General features: G+C 44.0%; 1 protein-coding gene across 6 annotated transcripts in view; it reads right to left on the bottom strand.

The window, feature by feature from the left end:
* LOC115164897 (myocyte-specific enhancer factor 2C) overlaps positions 1–13,377 on the bottom strand; it is a 109,311-nt gene that overhangs the window by 27,445 nt on the left and 68,489 nt on the right. The gene's annotated exons all lie outside the window — the stretch shown is intronic.

The following is a 13,377-nucleotide window of genomic DNA, read 5'->3' as shown; positions in this document are numbered from 1 at the left end:
AAAATTAAACTGAAACAGTCCCTGTCACCATCCCCAAAAATGAGAAGTGTGGGTTTAGTCAAGTGTATGGCTTGTCTGTTGGACCGAGTTATTGATTCAGCATTTGGGAAACCGGATCCTGTCTATGCTCCGTTTATATCTGCCGGTTGTGTTTCCTTAACTGGAGAACAAGCTGATCAAAAGCCCATACAAATCTTACGAGACACTGGGGCGGCGCAGTCAGTAATGGTTACTGATGCTTTACCCTGGTCTCCTGAAACGTATTGTGGCTCGCATGTCATATTACAGGGGATAGAGACAAACAGTACCTTTACCATTATACTGGGTCCACTTAGTGTCAGACTTGGTATCAGGACGTTTCCGTGTTGGTGTAGTGTCTACTCTGCCAGTAAAAGGAGTCACGTTATTACTAGGGAATGATATTGCTGGTGGTAACGTCACTCCTGTGTTAGAGGTAGTAGACAACCCAGAAATCAGAATTGCAGATGATAAATTGGTTCAAGCATTTCCACGTTTTTCCAGCTTGTGTGTTAATGAGGGCACAATCTCGCAAGCTAGGAGATGTGGTGGATTTGGCTAGTTCCATTTTTGAGAAGGTTGAGGTAGAAGACAATGCACCGAGTATTCCTTCTGCTTTGCCAACAGTTTTTACCCCCGTAAAAACTAAGGCAGGGGAAAGCGAAATCGCGCCCCAATTACATGACATTCTTTTGTCTGTCACCCCCGAGAAGGTGATTGAATGTCAAAAAGGAGACACCAGTATTCGCAAGTGTTTTGCTTTGGTAATTTCCACTGAGGAAGCTAAAACTAGGCAGACCGCCTACTTTATGGAAGCAGTAGTTTTGATGCGTAAATGGGCAGCTCATGACACCGTTAGTGACTGGAGTGAAGTGTGTCAAGTGGTTGTTCCTACACCGTTCCGACAGCAGGTGCTGTCACTCGCCCATGACCAGGCGTGGTCCGGACATTTAGGGATCACGAAGACATATAACCGAGTCCTTCGACATTTTTTTGGGCCAGGTTTGAAGTCTGACTTTGTCCAATTGTGTAAAACATGTCACGTATGTCAACTCACTGGGAAAGCGAATCAAACAGTTCCTCGTGCGCCGCTCTGCCCGATTCCTGTGGTGGGGGAACCGTTTGAAAAAGTGATAATTGATTGTGTAGGTCCGTTGCCGAAAACCAGGTCAGGTAACCAGTTCTTACTAACAATAATGTGCAGTGCTACTCGATACCCAGAGGCTATTCCTCTCCGTACTATAACGGCTAAGACTGTGGTGAAGGCACTAGTTAATTATGTATCGGACTGTATCGCATTGTATCATGCTGTATCATACTGTATCATGCAGCATCAGACTGCATCATACCGTAGGGACTGTTTTGGACTATCGTACTGTATCAGACTGTACCGTACTGTATTAGACTGTATCCGACTGTATCGGACTGTACATACTGTATCATACTATAGGGACTGTATCGGACTGTATCATACCCTGTCATTATGTATAATACTGTATCAGACTATCAGTCTGTATCATACTGTAGGGATGGTATCGGACTCTATCATACTTTATCATTATGTATCGTACTGTATCTTACTGTACTGTATTAGACTATCATTATGTATTAGACTGTATCAGATGGTATCAGACTGTAGGGACCGTATCGGACTGTATCGTACTGTAGGGAATGTATCAGACTGTATCACACTGTAGGGACCCTTGTTGGACTGTATCGCACTGTAGGGACTGTATTGTACTGTAATAGACTGTATCATACTGTAGAGACTGTATTGTAGTGTATCATGCTGTATCAGACTGTTTTAGACTGTATCAGACTGTTAGCAGCAACAGCAGCAGCATCCACAGGAGACAGTATAGCTATTGACGTTGAATCACTCATAATGAGCCAGCCTAGCTGTATAGAGGCACAATGCCAGCCCAGTGAAGACGGATAAAGAGGACACTTATACCCCTATCTTTAACATACTCCTCCCCTCCTAACAGTACAGACAGCTAAGAGAATCTGGATAATGGAAGTTCTGGACCTACTGTAGCAATTCTGGACCTACTGTAACCACTCCCCAGCAACACCAGGAATGGTAATGAGGGATTGGTTCTGGCTGTCGTCTTGATTGTGGCCAACCAATCGTCAGTTATCGTCTTTTGTCTCTCTCTCTTATCGCGTTGTGACACAACAGGAAAGGGGCCTGGGGGCCTGGTGGGGGCCCTGAGTAACAATGACCAGCCGCTTGACCTATGTTGAGACCTTGAGTTTCCACACCCTCCCTCCCTCCCACGATGGCAATGCCAGCTATAAAAATAGATCTTCATTATTCCCAGTTTCCCACAAATAGTTTCAAAGAACAAGGCATCATTTCATGCTAATGACTGGAGTGAATTGTTTTGGGGCTGTGTAGTGGAAAGGCCTGCACTTGGCAGCGTGGCATTAGAAGTGGCTTGCCACTGCACTGCTAATCCATGCCACAGGGACCACATTATTGGCACATTTCATAATATCTATTTTAAAATACCTTTTGTTGTTTTGAGTACCTCAGACTTCCGCTTGTATTGACCTTAGAATGCTTGTGATTATCAAAATGTTACTTGTAGTTTCTAGGCAGCAGTTCTGCTTTTCTGGACTGTCTGTCTGTCTGATGTGGTACAAAATACTGAGCTAAGGACTGTAATATGCATGTGTCCATTTTGTCTTATGCGTCTTCCAAAACAGGCAACTAAAAGCAAGTGAGACTTTTTATTGTAGAAAATGACATAATTAAATGTGTGAAGCTCACTGGATAAAAAAACAACAATATGTGTGTCTGGGACACAGAAGGTATGGTGAGGAGAGTTTTATCTTGCCTTTAGGCAGCCCTCATTCTGGTTTCACCAGCAGGTTGACTTGGCGTGACCAACCAGATCTCACAGTTTTACCAATTTGACTTCAGATTCTGACGTTTATCCATGTTTCTCCAAACGTCAGATTTCGAAGTTGCTCCAAACATCAGTCAAATTTCGATGTTAAGGGTTAAGGTTTTGGATAGGGTTAAAACAAAGTTTAGGCATTCACTCCAAATGGTTAAGGTTTGGGATAAAACATTTTTAAAAATGTAACGAGTATCTACCACTGGGATTGAACACGCGATTTTCGGATCCATAGTAATGGGATTACACCCATCTGCCGACCCCGTCCACAACACGACTACTTGATGGTAAGAGCGCTCACTGGTGCCCCCTAGTGGCCGGTTTGAAGGCATTTTTGGAAGGCAAGTTGGACAGGCATCCAACTTCAAAAATCAGTGTTGAGCAATCTGGCTGTGACATCTCTCCGGTTTGTCTCTCGTGCTAGTGGTGATTACCTGCCAATTAACTTGAGTGAAAATGACTTGACATATATTCAATCCCCCATGGAGGTGAAGCTCACGGCAGTTCCCTTCTCAACCCTTCTGACATACAGTATGCCATCAAGCCTAACTCTCAACAGGACTTTCAACAGCCCCTCGAACATCTGACTGCCTGAAATCTATGTGTGTCTGTGTGACATTATGGTGGTGCATTCGAATGTCTGGGTTAATTTCAGTCTATATGTTTGGTTGTGTGTATGTTTGGGTGTGTGTATGGGTTGAAACAAGGCTGTTGATGAGTCTAGCCTCCCAGTACTCCTAAAACATTATGAACTTCAACAAACCTGTGCCTTTAATTTGTCTGAGACGAGAAGAAAAATACAGGGATTCTAAGAGAGGGATGGATCCTGAATGAACATTCTGATGGTTTGCTTATTCACTTTGCTTCTCCACACACACACACACACACACACACACACACACAGCTATTCCACGCCTATTCTTCTCCACTCTCCTAGCCAGCCCCGCCAGCCAAGTACTATTTTTAGCTCAGCCGCACTCTATTTTTAGACCACTACCGGTTTTGAAGCATTCATTATTAGGGAAAAGAATACCAAAAAAACAGAGAGGGGGAGTGGAAGGGGGGCCTCCCAGTTTGGACATCTGAAACACACACACTTTGAAGGTGGTACGCCGTGAACTCCGCAGCTGTTTTTAATCGCAGGGAAGTGCAAGGAAAACACAGAGACTGGAGACGGGGGAAAAAAGGAAGAAAAAAAACATACACAAATGTTCTTGCTTTTCTTTTTTTGCGTTAATACCCCATCCCCCTAGGACTAAAATACAACAAGCTATTATGTATGCTGTAGCGTTAAGATTCCCTTCACTGGAACTAAGGGGCCTAGACCGAACCATGAAAAACAGCCCCAGACCATTATTCGTCATCCACCAAACTTTACAGTAGGCACTATGCATTCGGGCAGGTAGCGTTCTCCTGGCATCCGCCAAACCCAGAATTGTCCGTCGGACTGCGAGATGGTGAAGCGTGATTCATCACTTCAGAGAACGTGTTTTCACTCCTCCAGAGTCCAATGGCGGCGAACTTTACCCCACTCGAGTCGACGCATGACATTGTGCATTGTGATCTTAGGCTTGTGTGCGGCTGCTTGGCCATGGAAACCAATTTCATGAAGCTCCTGACTAACAGTTATTGTGCTGACCTTGCTTCCAGAGGCAGTTTGGAACTGAGTGAGTGTTGCAACCGAGGACAGACGATTTGCAAAGAAACAGTACAAAGAAACACCTCAGTTGGTGGAATTCATGACGACAAAACACTTTGAACACTTGGACCATGTTTCACAAGCATGTCAAATGTGGGAGTTTTCCCCCCCAAACCCTTGAGTCCATTTATAACTTTGTGTCAAGAGAGCTGGAAAACAGACAGTCAGGGTAGAGCTATTTGTAACATTTTGACCGAATGACTAAAGTATGGCCTAAAGCCAACGACAAGTGTGATACCTTGATATAAACTGAAGCAGTTCTCAGTCAAGTATATATATTCAGTACTTCTGGTTTAGAGACTGATAATGATTTCCTACACAGTCAGTCCAGTAATATAGAAAAGTCCTCCTGCCTAAAGGCTTGTGTGAAACGTTTTGAAGATGCACCTGATAAAGATGAGATGACAGTCTTTGTTTTAGCCAATCTCTAATACCAGTAGCTTGCCAATGTCACAAGGTTAATTGACTTAGTCTGGCGAAAGCGGCTTCCGCCTTTACTCCTCAACTCAGGACAAACAACAAGCAGCATGGCTGATCTGTCCGTCAGTAGTAAAAACTGCTAGAAGCCTTCTGATCACAGTAACCACTATGTCTGTCTGTCTGTCTGTCTGTCTGTCTGTCTGTCTGTCTGTCTGTCTGTCTGTCTGTCTGTCTGTCTGTCCACCTCAAACGCAAGCCCAACATCAACCTGGACAACATATCATAACTTCCTTATTTCTCCTGGATCTTGAGATGTGTATAAATGGGGCAGGTCAATGAGTGCAGGCATTCAAACTGAAAGAGTTGACAGCAGAGCTCTATGTGAGGCAGAATAAGCAGTCATTGAGCAGCAATCCACAGAGACTACTCCTTAAAATGAATTATCTCGACCCTGTTTAGAATACAAGTACACTGAACAAAAATACAAACGCAACATGTAAAGTGTTGGTCCCATGGTTCATGATCCCAGAAAGCTGTTTACATCCCTGTTTACATCCCTAAGTGAGCACTTCTCATTTGTCAAGATAATCCATCAACATGACAGGTGTGGCATATCAAGAAGCTGATTAAACAGCTGATCATTACACAGATGTACCTTGTGCTGGGGACAATATAAGGCCACTCTTAAATGTGCAGTTTTGCCAAACAACACAATGCCACAGATGTCTCAAGTTTTGAGTGAGCGTGCAGTTGGCATGCTGACTGCAGAAATGTCCACCAGAGCTGTTGCCAGAGAATTGAATGTTAATTTCTCTACCATAAGCCGCCTCCAACATTGTTTTAGAGAATTTGGCAGTACGTCCAACCGGCCTCACAACCGCAGACCACGTGTAACAACGACAGCCCAGGACATCCACATCCGGCTTCTTCACCTGCGGGAATGTCTGAGACCAGCCACCCGGACAGTTGATTGAACGGTGGGTTTGCACAACTGAAAAATTTCTGCACAAACTGTTAGAAACCATCTCTGGGAAGCTCATCTGCGTGCTCGTCGTCCTCACCAGTGTCTTGACCTGACTGCAGTTAAGCGTCGTAACCGACTTCAGTGGGCAAATGCTCACCTTCGATGGCCACTGACACTCTGGAGAAGTGTGCTCCGCACGGATGAATCACAGCTTCAACTATACCAGGTAGATGGCAGACAGCGTGTATGGCGTCGTGTGGGTGAGCGGCTTGCTGATGAACAAAGTTCCCTATGGTGGTGGTTGGGTTATGGTATGGGCATGCATAAGCTACGGACAATGAACACACCTGCATTTTATTGATGGCAATTTGAATGTACAGAGATACAGTGACAAGATCCTGAGGCCCATTGTTGTGCCATTCATCCGCAGCCATCACCTCATGTTTCAGCATGATAATGCACAGCCCTGTGTTGCAAGGATCTGTACACAAATCAACTATATGCGAAGGAGATGTGTTGCGCTGCATGAGGCAAATGGTGGTCATACCAGATACTGATTGGTTTTCTGATCCATGCCCCTACTTTTTTTAAAAGGTAATTGTTACCAACAGATGCATATCTGTTTTCCCAGTCATGTGAAATCCATAGATTAGAGCCTAAGGAATTTATTTCAGTTGACTGATACCTTACATGTTCTGTAACTCAGTAAAATCTTTGAAATTGTTGCATGTTGCTCATATATTTTTGTTCAGTGTACAGAGAATAGCTAAATGCTGGAAAATATTTTCACAAGGTTGACATGCAAGAACACGATGGAGAAAAAATGCTTTAATTAAGTCGTAAGGAAAAGTTTGGAAGCAAATTAGCCTGAAATCAATTTAACCCTTACCCTACAATGGTCGCACACTCGCATAAATCTAATTAACAAAATAACAAAATCCCCATCAGATTATCGACTGTTGAAGCTAGAGATATGTTTTTTTTTGCATCCACCGCACCTGCCGATATCTGTGGTGAAAGCTGGCAGAGCTAGAGCAGTGTTTTCAGACCATGAGACATGCCGAAATCGGTCTTCTCACAAAATCGTATGTAGCGTCCGAACGGTTTGACATATGAACTATTATGACCACTCTATTGAAAGATGAGACTCCCAGGAAGCCTCACAAGATTCTTCTGAAAGTCATGGTACACTTTAACAAATTAATGGAAATACACTACCGTTCAAAAGTTTGGGGTCACTTAGAAATATCCTTGTTTTCCATGAAAACATACATTAAATTAGTTGCAAAATGAATAGGAAATATAGTCAAGACGTTGACAAGGTTATAAATAATGATTTTTAATTTAAATAATAATTGTGTCGTTCAAACTTTGCTTTCGTCAAAGAATCCTCAATTTGCAGCAATTACAGCATTGCAGACCTTTGGCATTCTAGGTGTCAATTTGTTGAAGTAATCTGAAAGGAGTTCACCCCATGCATCCTGAAGCACCTCCCACAAGTTGAATTGGCTAGATGGGCACTTCTTACGAACCTACGGACAAGCTGCTCCCACAACAGCTCAATAGGGTTGAGTTCTGGTGACTGTGCTGGCCACTCCATTATAGACGGAATACCATCTGACTGCTTCTTCCCTAAATAGTTCTTGCATAGTTTGGAGCTGTGCTATGGGTCATTGTCCTGTTGTAGGAGGAAATTGGCTCCAATTAAGCGCCATCCACAGGGTATGGCATGGCGTTGCAAAATGGAGTGATAGCCTTCCTTCTTCAAGATCCCTTTTACCCTGTACAAATCTCCCACTTTACCACCACCCACCATCACATTGCCTCCACCATGCTTGACAGATGGTGTCAAGCACTCCTCCCTCATCTTTTCATTTTTTCTGCATCTCACGAATGTTCTTCTTTATGATCCGAATACTTCAAACTTAGATTCGTCTGTCCATAACACTTTTTTCCAATCTTCCTCTGTCCAGTGTCAATGTTCTTTTGCCCATCTTAATCTTTTATTTGTATTGGCAAATTTGAGATATGGCTTTTTCTTTGTAACTCTGCCTAGAAGTCCAGCATCCTGGAGTCGTCTCTTCAGTGTTGACGTTGAGAATGGTGTTTTGCGGGTACTAATTAATGAAGCTGCCAGTTGAGGACTTGTGAGGCGTCTGTTTCTCAAACTAGACACTCTAATGTACTTGTCCTCTTGCTCAGTTGTGCACCGGGGCCTCCCACTCTTCTTTCTATTCTGGTTAGGGCCAATTTGCGCTGTTCTGTGACGGGAGTAGTACACAGCGTTGTATGAGATCTTCAGTTTCTTGACAATTTCTCGCATGGAATAGCCTTCATTTCTCAGAACAAGAATAGACTGACGAGTTTCAGAAGAAAATTCTTTGTTTCTGGCCATTTTGAGCCAGTAATCAAACCAACAAATGCTGATGCTCCAGATACTCAACTAGTCTAAAGAAGACCCGTTGTATTGATTCTTTAATCAGCATAACAGTTTTCAGCTAAGATAACATACTTGCAAAATGGTTTTCCAATGATCAATTAGCCTTTTAAAATGATAAACTTAGATTAGCTAACACAACGTGGCATTGGAACACAGGAGTGATGGTTGCTGATAATGGGCCTCTGAACGCCTATGTAGATATAAAAATCTGCCGTTTCCAGCTACAAAAGTCATTTACAACATTAACAATGTCTACATTGTATTTCTGATCAATCTGATGTTATTTTAATGGACAATTTTGTTTGCTTTTCTTTCATGAACAAGGACATTTCTAAGTGACCCCAAACTTTTGAAAGTTAGTGTATATATGGAGATAGTTTAGTGCCTAAAATAAGGATGAAATACATGTAAAAAAATAAATAATTATCCTGCTTTCTTATACAGTATCTCTCAGATATAGAAGATACTTCAGAACAAACTTCCTTTAGATATTTTTTTGAGTATCTGTTTCATGTAGTGAATCTGTTATTCAATGCATTTCTATTGGCTAATAGCAGTATTGCCAAATTCAATGTTTCATCCAATATTTATTTAAATATTTTAGACAGGGCTTAGACTCTAGAGAGTTAATTAATCCCCCCATGCCTCCCTCCCTCCAATGGACTGTCGCTGGGCTGGAGTTACACCTGTGCTTCTCCTCACACGTCTCGACACACGGGCGAAACATACGCCAGCGAGCTTTACTGAATCTCATTAGCCAAGCAGGTAGTCATTAACAGAATGACCTTTGGAAATAATTACCAGCCTGCATCCCTCCCTCCTTTGCTCCCTCCCTCCTCTTATCCGTTCCTCTGCTCCCCCTCCCCCTCTCATTCAGAAGTTCCCACTAGGTGAAGAGAGAGAGAGCAAGAGAGAGAGAGAGCGAGAGAGAGAGGGGAGAAGAGAGTGAGGGAGGGTGGTCAGCCAAGCCCCCACTTCTGCTGTTTAAGATTAAAGGGTGAAGTGAACTATCAGATTAGGTTAATCTGAATGGGAAAAAGGGATTGGCCCCTTGCCCACCTGCTCTTCCTCCTTTCACGGCTGGGGGCTGTGCCACGCGCCCATGTGGCGCCCCATGTGAGTCTGGCGCACTAAACTAGGCTGAGGTCATGATGTCATCGTCACTGCAGGAGTGAGCCCATCATCACGCCCACACCTCATACCATTCTCTACCAAGCCAACGCCCACCCCACCCCCCAGGCTGGTACTACCTCTCTACCCACCAGCTCCAGCTAAAACGTGTGCTCTTTGTTTCCCAGAGGAAAAACAAACCCATTGTTGGAATGGGGATTTGGAATAGGATGCTCAGAGTGTGTGTTGTTGGACTGGTGCTGTTCGATTGCAGCCACATTTGGCTTGGCTCTGTCTACCCACAAGTGAGAAGTAAAAAGTCTTTCATGTGCACTGGCAATTAAGAATCCCCACATCCATGTCATAAATCTCCAATGAGAGCTCATAGAAGATTCTTGGTGAGGAGGTAAAAGGAAAGGGTAGATCCATTCTCCTGTCATCTACCAACACGGCTTCCTATTTCTACACTAATGCTGCTCACATGTCCAGGAAGCCAGCCTGGCAGGTTGAGAATATAGGAAATCTATCTGCGTGTTGGAGCTTTTTATCTGCTGCCAGTGGCAAACTGCATTGTAGAGCTGCCAAGAGGAGGCTAGGGCCGTTCTGAGAACAACACAATCAGATAACCTAACTGTGTGTACACTTATGTGTGTCTTTAAGAAGCTATATACAAGACTTAAGAATGAGCTTTTTTTTATTATTTTCTTTCACTTTAATTATGTTGACCTTCCCACCTTTTGTCTAGCATCTGATGCTGTCATGTCTTTTAATGAGAATCTAAAGAGATAGTTTAAGAGTACTATAATCCACTTCAATGCTTCAATGGAGTCAACTAGAAAATACACAGAAACATATGGGCCGATCACGTTTCAATTGAACCCCCATTTTCCATCGGATGGGATCATTAATCTCTCGTTACCCTGGCTGCTATTCTCCAATCACAGTCATTTTCTTTTGTTAGACTTTGGTGGCCATCTTGATTCCATTTGTCGTAATGCTTGTTCATGGTGTTACAGTTTGGAAGTGTTTTTTTCTCCCTCCAATTGATGGTGTCAAAAAGGGTAAAAACAAAGCATGCTGCTGGGGACAACATTGGTGTCTTGGTCGCTTTGGCTTTACAGATATTTGTGGACGTGTCATCCTCAGCTGAGACAATTTAGCCCTTCTCAACCCGATTATCTGCCTTCCACTTCGCTCTCTCCCTCTTCTCTCTCACTCTTCTCTCCCTTCCTCATTGCTCCCTCCCTTTTCTCTCCCTCTTCTCTCTCACTCTTCTCTCCCTTCCTCATTGCTCCCTCCCTTTTCTCTCCCTCCCTCTTCTCTCTCTCTTCTCTCTCTCCCTGTTCTCTCCCTATTCTCTCCCTCTTCTCTCCCTCTTCTCTCCCTCTTCTCTCCCTCTTCTCTCCCTCTTCTCTCTCTCCCTATTCTTTCTCTCTCTTCTCTCTCTTTCAATATTTTCTCTCTCCTTTTCATGGATTAGCATGATAGCAGCGACTGAACAAGGAGGAAAGGCATGGCCAGATAAATGAAAAATAGAAGGAAAAAAAGTGAGAGAGAGAGCAATGGAGCCTCTTTTAAAACATACTATAGCTGGAGAGGCTGTGCAACCCTCTCAGTGCCACTCTCTCAACAACGCTAATTATCAACCAAAGACATGTTAATTACATAGAGCTTTATTGCTAATGTAGCAGGCCTCTCTGCCAGCCGCCCACACGTTGTGCTGAACACCCCTACCTCTGCCTCTCCTCCTACTACACCTCCAGGCACAGCAGCCAATCACAAAACCCTGAGATGCTCCGTTTGTGTGTGTGTTTGTGTGTGCATGTATATGTTCATATCTAAGGAGTTATAGAGATACAGTATAGTCTTCCCTTGCTACTGCTCACATATATAAACTATGTCACATGGTAGTCTATTCCTTGCTCTCTGGTCTTTGGCCTACCGCCTCCAGCTCCCAATGGCCCTCCCTGTCCTGGACCTTCTACCCATATTGCCATCACAACAGGAAGTCTGCTTTGTCCCCCCCTCACACCCGCATCCCCCACCTGTGACGTAACCTAGCTGCGATACACGAGGCTCGGCAGGAGAGATCCGAAGCCCTCTCCTCACTCCTCCCTCCTTCTCTCCAGCTCCCACGGTAAACGTGCTTGTGGCTGCGATGTGGCCAATCCCGTTAGCACGCCACGGCTAAGGCCTCTTCCAATCGATTTCTCCCGCTGCGAGTCGGAACCACGACTGCCCCAGGATCACAGAAGCCAGCACCGCAGCGCTCCCCGCTACGCTCTTTAACGCGCTCCTCAAGCACGGCTGTTTACGCATTAGCCTTTCCCCACTCTGCATTAGCCTTCCTCCACTCGGCTAATGGAGAGCTGCAAAGCCCCTGCAGGTCTGTTCACAGGCACTTGTTGAAACATGTGACGGCTCTCTTCATTGTCTCAGCAGGACCGGCTGATTGGCTATGTCGGCTATGCTATGGATAAGATCGTCTGCTAAATGAGTCAATGTAAATTAAATAACACTGAGAGAAAGCTTGTTATCTTTCTCTGTGTAGTGGGGTGTGATTTCTATGCAGCTGCATGGTAGGGGAATTCTCCAGGGTATTTCACAGGGATACAAAGAGACTTTGGGGATACTACATAGAGTATACATCAGTGGAGGCTGCTGAGGGGAGGACGACTCATAATAACGTCAGGAAAGGAGCTAATGGAATGGCAACAAAGACCTGGAAACCATGTGTTTGATGTATTTGATACCATTCCACTGATTCTGCTCCAGTCTTTACCACAAACCTGTTCTCCCCAACTAAGGTGTCACCAACCTCCTGTGCTATATATAAATACTATATTATAAATGTCATTACAATACATTCCACTATTTTGAAATACACAATTTCACTGTAATTAATACATTGTAATGCATATAACCAATGCATGTGACCACCACAATCTAATGCATCTGGTAGGGTTGCATTTGCAAAGTAAGAGCAGTTTTGAAGTAGTAAGCAGAGCATATCTAAGGCTATCAACATCATATACTTGCCTCCTTAAATGCATTCTATGCTGATGTATACAGTCTGTGTTTTAATCGTTAATGCTACTTCTACTTTGATAAGCTACTCTAAACAGGGTATAGGTTTTAGTTGACCACTTGAAATGGCCCGTCTATGGCCTGTATGCAGCATCAACAATGGAGCATGCATTATATACTATGTGTTGTTTTATTGCTTTTGAGTGTTCAGGAAACTTCACAAAAAATGTTACTTGACATGATGGCATATTTGTTTTGTTATTGTGTATGACCCTCTTCTCCTATTTTTATGTTACTCTAATAGCTGGTAATCCTATGCTTGCTTCTGTGTTGTCAAGGGCCCCTCTCACATGTTGTGTTGTCAAGGGCACCTTTGTGTGTGTGTATGTGTGGATGTGTGTGTGTGGGTGTGTTTCTGTGTTCAGGTGGTTGTGTAGGTTTAAGAGGGCATCTGTGTGTGTGTGTGTGTGTGTGTGTGTGTGTGTGTGTGTGTGTGTGTGTGTGTGTGTGTGTGTGTGTGTGTGTGGCCCACCAGGGTTAGACAGATCGTCATGGTGACCGTTGTGTAACCAGGGTCACGTTGGAGCTTAAGGATCCTTCATGATGTTGGCCTGTCCCTCTGGCCTGGTGGGAGCAACTCACCTGACACAGCCGTTTAGTGTCCCACTGAGCTGGGTGTCCCCACACCATGGCAACCAATGGCAACATGACCCCTGTAGCGTGAGTCACCACAATGCCAAGGGGACACTAACTAGGGGTCTCTAACTAGAGGTCTCTAACTAGGGGACTTTAA

The sequence above is a fragment of the Salmo trutta genome, chromosome 27, assembly GCF_901001165.1.
Source record: "Salmo trutta chromosome 27, fSalTru1.1, whole genome shotgun sequence".
NCBI lineage: Eukaryota > Metazoa > Chordata > Actinopteri > Salmoniformes > Salmonidae > Salmo > Salmo trutta.
The sequence above is the reverse complement of the archived record's forward strand: the minus strand, read 5'-3'. Positions and strand labels throughout refer to the sequence as shown.